At 37.3% G+C, this 7,436-nt stretch overlaps 1 long non-coding RNA gene across 1 annotated transcript; it reads right to left on the bottom strand.

Annotated features, from left to right (window-relative positions):
- Positions 1-4,196: 4,196 nt before the first annotated feature.
- LOC131220614 (uncharacterized) lies at positions 4,197-6,965 on the bottom strand. The gene is made up of 3 exons (XR_009158726.1): positions 6,592-6,965; positions 4,840-4,883; positions 4,197-4,395 (listed from the first exon to the last, which is right to left on the bottom strand). It is a non-coding gene; the product is annotated as an uncharacterized LOC131220614 (long non-coding RNA).
- Between the last annotated feature and the right edge of the window lie 471 nt (positions 6,966-7,436).

The raw sequence follows: 7,436 nt of genomic DNA, 5'->3' as shown, positions 1-7,436 counted from the left end.
TTAGGGAGTTGAGATTAGGATTAGGTGTAGGTTTAGGTTTAGGGATTTGAGAATACATTAGGTTTTAGGTTTACGTTTAGGTTATAGGTTTAGGTTTAGGTTTAGGTTTAGGTTATAAGCTATAGGTTTAGGGAATTGAGAATAGGTTAAGGTTTAGGTTTAGGAAATCGGGTTTGGGTTCGGGATCGGGTTTAGGTTTGTGTTTTCAAGTTTAGGTTTATGCTTAGGTTAGGAAGTTGAGATTAGGATTAGGTGTAGGTTTAGGTTTAGGGATTTAGGAATACATTTAGGTTTTAGGTTTAGGTTATAGGTTATAGGTTAGAGGTTTAGGTTTAAGTTTAGGTTATAAGCTATTAGTTTAGGGAATTGAGAATAGGTTAAGGTTTAGGTTTAGGAAATCGGGTTTGGGTTCGGGATCGGGTTTAGGTTTGGGTTTTCAAGTTTAGGTTTAGGTTTAGGTTAGGGAGTTGAGATTAGGATTAGGTGTAGGTTTTGGTTTAGGGATTTGAGAATATACTTAGGTTTTAGGTTTAGGTTTAGGTTATAGGTTATAGGTTTAGGTTTAGGTTTAAGTTTAGGTTTAGGTTATAAGCTATAGGTTTAGGGAATTGAGAATAGGTTAAGTTTTAGGTTTAGAAAATCAGGTTTGGGTTCGGGATCGAGTTTAGGTTTGGGTTTTTGAGTTTAGGTTTAGGTTTAGGTTAGGGAGTTGAGATTAGGATTAGGTGTAGGTTTAGGTTTAGGGATTTTGAGAATACATTAGGTTTAGGTTTAGGTTATAGGTTGTAAGTTTAGGTTTAAGTTGAGGTTATTGGTTATAGGTTTAGGTTGTAGTCATAGTTTTGGGATTTGAGAATAGACTTAGGTTATAGGTTAAGGGTGTGGTCCCTTCAAATACAGATATAAACACGGCCTGCTCCAATTGGCCAGGCCCTTCCAATGCTGACCATAGGAAATGGACAGCTTTATCATGGTCATAACAGTGGTTCCCATCTTCCACGGACCCCTACTCAACTTCCGGATAGCTCCGACGCACATCCGGGTCTGCTCCATCAATTTTGAGTAAATACATAAACATGGCTTGTCCAAATGGCTAGGCCCCTCCAATGGTCATAACAGCGGTTCCCACCTTCTAGGGACCCCTACTCAACATCCGGATAGCTCCGACGCACATCCGGATACATAAATGGGTACGGTTTCAAATAACATTATTAGCAATGTTTCAAATGCATAGCTCCTTTAGAAAGTCCTTCAATTGATCCTCATGAAAGTCCTGATCTGTAAGAACCTTAACAGCAACATCCTGCATTCTATGATTGAATAAATAAGAAGATGCATCACCTTTACTTTCAAGTCAAACAAAAATGGGACAGAGAACCATGTAAGAAACATGAAGAAAAATGTGGATTTCTTTGAATATGATAGAGAGATTGGTCTCGGAACTGAACCGCAAATTACTCTCATCAGGTTAGTTATCAGAATAACATTTCTAGAGAAGTTCCCTGCATTAAATGCTTGCTTATTTTCATTTATCATCCTACAATGCACCCCATGACATTACTAGGAAGTATGGGGCTGTTAAAGAGGTTGATGATTCTTCTACAAAGGCATGGCTTGAAAAGATGCGGACATTGTTTATCAGGAAGGGATCAGGGTTCTCTTCTCGTAGTGTGATTATTGGGGATGCATATAAAGGGATTCATGAAATCGGTTTACCATTAGAAATTGCTAAAAAGATTGCATTTGAGGAGAAGGTCACCGCATACAACATGGATCATTTACATAAACTAGTGGATGACAAATTATGTGTAACATATAGAGATGGTTCAGCCACTTATGCAATTAGGGAAGGTTCAAAAGGACATACATATTTGAAAGTTGGTTAAATCATAAACAGACATATTATGGACGGAGATATTATTTTCATTAATAGGCCGCCTAGTACTCATAAACATTCATTGCAAGCATTTTTTGTCTATGTGCATGATGACCATACTGTTAAGATCAATCCTCTTATTTGCACTCTCCTAGGTGCAAATTTTGATGGGGATTGCGTTCATATGATACTTCATAGATCATATTCCGAGATCAAAGATGTTAATTATATATGTATGTGTATATATATATATATATATATATATATATATATATATATATATATTATATAAATTATAGTTTAAAAGCAGACAATAAAGAGCACAAATTCTGATTATAAAGGTGATATTTAGAGTTAAGCTTACCATCATTGTCATGTTGAAACCGTTCCTTGAATATGAGGATGTCCCTTATTGATCTAAAATGGTCAAAGAGAATTACAATTAAAAGAAAGAAAGAAAAAAGAAAAGAAAAGAAGGCAAGTAGGTAATTAGACACTCAAATGCTAGCAAAAAGGAAAATATAAACTTATCTTGTTAACTCCCCCTAAAGTGGCACCTACAACAACCTGCAATAACGGAAACCAGATCAGTCCCAAATGTGCACTTAGCAATTAAGGAAGAAATGGGTTCTACTGAAATTGCTATTAAATAGAAAGAAATATATTATAACATAAACAATCAGAAACCAAAAATCACTAAAGTGGAATGGAACTCCCAATACACAAAGATGATCATACATAACATGGGCATGAATAAAAGAAACCTAGGATGTGTTTGGATGTACAACTCAGCAACCTAGATGGAAACTAGAGAAATGACCAAATTGTACTCAATTTTCTAAGCTAGCTTCACGTCGCATGCATTGGAATTCCAATTTGGAAAGAACACGTCTCTTGGCCATCATTTTTTATTAGACAAATTGCTGAAGTGAATGTATGAATGGATGTTCCATTTGAAATGGATTGCAAGAATTGAAGATAGAGAGTTGCAATTTGAGCATCTAAAGGACAGACCATGTAGAAAATTATTCAACCATGCATGTATGAATGGATGATCTGAATTGCAATAGTTATTCTGGTAAAGTGAAAATTACCAATTTGTAATTATAGTATGGCTGGTATGGGTTTGGGACTTTAGCTCCTAAGTTGAAATTTGAGGGTGAGTTACTCACTAGTGAATGCTAGGAAATGTAACCAGGATTTGGTTGTTTCATCTTTTTAAACTGAATATTTTCAATTCAATTTAGTTGCTCATCCAAATGCAATCCAAAATGTATTATGTTATTTTTGTAAAAACTAACATGTAGATGAAGGAATTGGCTAATGGAACTAACTAGAAAAGGATGACAATTTCAACTAGGATTTGGCTACTTGTGACTGATCTGAAACTTAGTATGAATCAAGGTGGTAGACTCGTCAGGGGGGCCAAACATTCGCATCGAATGTTGGACTATTGGCCATTCTTTTTCAACTGCCCATTTATTTTGCATGCAGTGGCTCATATATGAGATAACTGGCCTGATTCTTAGGCTAGACAGATTGACAATTGGGCCTACCAGATGAAATTTTGGATCTTGATGAATGGTCTGGATCACACATGCATTCCATGTTGGCACTTATGTGGATGTCTAGGTTTAATGACCAGATTTGTGTCTGCAATCCTTATGGGAGATTGCTCTTAATTGAACTTCTCTAGCCTTACTTGAACCTTTCATCAGTCAAAGGCAGCACCAAGACTAATTGATAATTGCTAAAAGAGCATTAATCACACCTTTTCAGCTCACTTAAAGATTGGACCGTCTTGATTTTCAGGCCATGACACATGATCAGAGGGGATCTCCCCACAAATGGTCAAGATCTTGCACACGTGTACTAAATTGGACCTCAAAATGAATGAGCAGCACAATGCAAACATAAAACCAATCTGACACATGGCAAGTTTGGTCAAGTCACACCTTATCCCAAGAGAAATATAATTTTCTTAGTTTTTTGGGTTGTTGAGTTGGGCCCTTAGTTCAATGATATAAACGACAACACTATATGGATGGCGGCCCATGAACCAAAAATCCTCCACATAAGGATAACCTGAGCCTTCAACTGGTGGCCAGCAAATAGATGATTGAGGATGAGATATTACCATCATGTGTGGGTAGGAAACCAATCCAATAAGATGAGCTATAATGGTATTTGCATTCTCTAAAATAGCCTCTTTCCCTGTTTGACATGTGGAAAACAGAAACTTCATATGAAACTTTGCATAACAAAACATGGAATCTGATATCATCTGGACTCGACAAAAGATGGAATAAGAATCTTCTCAACAAATCAAAACCAAACATCTCACCTTTTCCCTATACATGTTCCTCAGCCTCCCAGCCTCCTCATCCATGGGCTGATCAAGCTTCTGGTCCAAGACCCACATGCTCCCTTTATTACTCTCATCTTCAGGCTGCGTCGACGCCATCAAAATCCCAAAATTAACAGGAATTAACACCAATAACTTCCCACTCAACCATGTCCTGAATCGAAGCAAATCCTAACATCAATAGCAGATCACTGAAACCCCAAGCCCACAAAGAAATCTATCAATTCTCCACGACGAAAACATACCAAAAATGCTTCAGACTAATGAAAAAAAAAAAATAGAAAAGTTCAGCTTTTCTATTAGTAGCCCACAAAAATATAGCGACTCTCAACCCAACGAGGTTTGGGCGAATGGTCTTCACTGTATGTTTGATCCCTATAGTTGAGGGTTCGATTTCCCTCCTTGGCTTTACCCGATACACGTGGTTGTGGGTGATTCCGTGTATCCGCCGAGATTAGTCTCACTTTAAAAAAGAGGTGGGGACACCCTGTGTCTTCAAAAAAAAAAAAAATACAGCGATTCTTAATCAGGTAACCCATGAAACAAGGAGAAAAACAGGCAAATTTTTGGCTTTTCAGCTAAACAAACAAGAACTAACCACTTTCTACTTGAGGAAGAAACTCCTCATAAACTCTTGAAATGCTGAGAAAACACTAAATTTTGAAGCTTTCGATGGATGCTATCATCGCAATCTAGAAAACTATGGAAATAACAAACCTAACCTCATTTAAAGCAACAAAAAAGGAGTAAATCTCACTTTACATGAAAAAGACAATACCAGTAATGGCTGTAAAACAGAATTTAGATTTCCCAACTCATCCAACCATCAAAATCTATCTTGAAAAAAGATTAAAAACATTGTTAAATGAGGAAAAATAGTAAATTCAAAAACCAAACTTAGGGAAAAAAAATACCCAACAAAAAAATTCAAAAATAAAAAATTAATGGCATCTCCCAACTTCAAAAAACAATAACTTGAAAGCTTTTAATTTCAAAGCTAAACCCGGGAAAAAAACTTTTTAAAAAAAAATGACACCTCAGAAGAATCAGTGACAAAAAAACAAACTAATTTCTCAATTTCCACCACAAACCCAAAGAAAGAAAACTCTCTCTCTCTCTCTCTCTCTCTCTCTCTCTCTCTCTCTCTCTCTCTCTCTCTCTCTCCCCATTACAGAAGTAGTAAAATTCAAAGCTCCCAATTCATACAGAAATAATAAAAAATTAGAAAAAATCGCAAGAAAGTTGCCCCAGTTGATAACAGCAGTAAATTCAAAGCTCTCAGCTAAAACTACCATCAAAGTCTAATGTTAAAAATAGTCCAAAAACAAATACCCACCTCAGAAAAGGAATCCAAAGATAAATCCATGCTAAAATTGATTTTTAAAAGAAAAAAATCACTTCAAATTAAAATTACCCAAGAACAAAATCCCACCTCAGTAAAAATAAAAATAAAAAATAATACCCACAGAATTTACAAAATAAAAAAGAAAAGAAAGAAAAACCCAAATCTCTCTAAAACAAAACCCACCTCAGAAAAGGCAACGAAAAGATCACCCAAACAGAAATTTTGAAAAGAAAATAGAAAAAAGCAAAAAATTTGAACTATCATTTAATGTTAAAAGCACCCAAAGAAAATCAGGAAAACAAAAACTTCATATGAAACTTCACAAGAGATGTCAGAGCATGGAGATCTGATTTGGTAGATTTATGGGGCATTTTGTCATCCATGTTGGGGTCTATCAAAGCAACTTTACTGGTCAATGAAAATGAGTTTCCATTCATAGGGATTGAAGGACGGCGCATGCAAATGCAACAAATTTTAGAAACAGAGAGAGAGAGAGAGAGAGAGAGAGAGACTAATTTTTGAATCTCTAAATCTGGAAATTAAGTTTTTCAGATGTGAATCCCCAAATCACAAAATCAGGGATTTTCAATTCGGAATCCTCAAATCCGTTAATCAGGGATTTTTGAATCCCATACAGGCTGATTAGGGATTTCGAATCCCAAATCCAGCAATAAGGGTTTTCTGATTTGAATCTCAAATCAGAAATTAGGGATTTCGAATCCCAAATCCAGCAATTAGGGTTTTCTGATTTGAATCCCCAAATCAGAACTTAAGGATTTTGAATCCAAGTCCCATATTGGGGATTCCAGTCATATTACCCCATAATCCAGTTGAACTAACGGATTTTATTTTTTTTTGGATTTGAATCATTTAATTAGGGATTTTGAATTCGAACCCCAAATCCAGTTGAATCAGTCAATTAGGGATTTTAAATTCAAACCCCAAATCCAGTTACCAGATTGGGGATTTCAATCTGGAATCAGATTGGGGATTCCATTGTCATACCTGGAGTGAACTTCGCTCGATCTCATGACGGATGTGGAACTCCTCGCCATCATCCATGTTTGTCACCTGTGGAAATCCTCCACTCAAGCTCTGGCAGCCATGTCCGGTAGCCATGTCTGAGGCAAGAGAGAGAGAGAGAGGGCAGAGGAAGGGCAGGGGGAGAGGGCAGAGGGCAGGGGTGAGAGAGAGAGAGAGAGAGGGCAGAGGAAGGGCAGCGAGAGAGGGCAGAGGGCAGGGGTGAGAGAGAGAGAGAGAGAGAGAGAGAGAGAGGGCAGAGGGAGGGCACGCGACGAGTGAGAGAAATGGGGGGAGATTGGGCATGGCTCTGTTTTGAGCACGCGCCCAATTTTGGGTGGGGCATGGACGGTGCTCTGTGGGCCTTGCCATGATGTATGTGTTTCATCCATTCCGTTCATCCATTTTTAAAGATCATTTTAGAGCTTTATACTAAAAATTAGAGGGATATAAATTTTAGGTGGTCCACCACATGAGAACAATAGTGATTGGATATCCACCATTAAAGTCTTCCTAAGGCCCACTGTACTATTTATTTGACATCCAATCTATTGATTTGGTCATACAGGACCAGATGAAGGGAAAAAAAATCAGCTTGATCCAAAACTTTTATGGCTACCAAAAAGTTTTTAATGGTCGACACTCATTCAACACTGTTTCCTGTAATGTGGTCCACTTGAGATTTGCATATATCTCATTTTTGGTTTCATATTGTAAAATTATCTGTAAAAATATATGGATGGCATGGATGAAACACATACATCATGGTGGGGGCCACAGCGCACCATCCATGGGCCATTGGCTGGTGTCAGGGGGAGTAGCCAATCCGT

The sequence above is a fragment of the Magnolia sinica genome, chromosome 12 (genome assembly GCF_029962835.1).
Source record: "Magnolia sinica isolate HGM2019 chromosome 12, MsV1, whole genome shotgun sequence".
Classification (NCBI taxonomy): Eukaryota; Viridiplantae; Streptophyta; class Magnoliopsida; order Magnoliales; family Magnoliaceae; genus Magnolia; species Magnolia sinica.
Note: the sequence above shows the minus strand (reverse complement) of the source record. Positions and strands in the feature narration are given on the sequence as shown.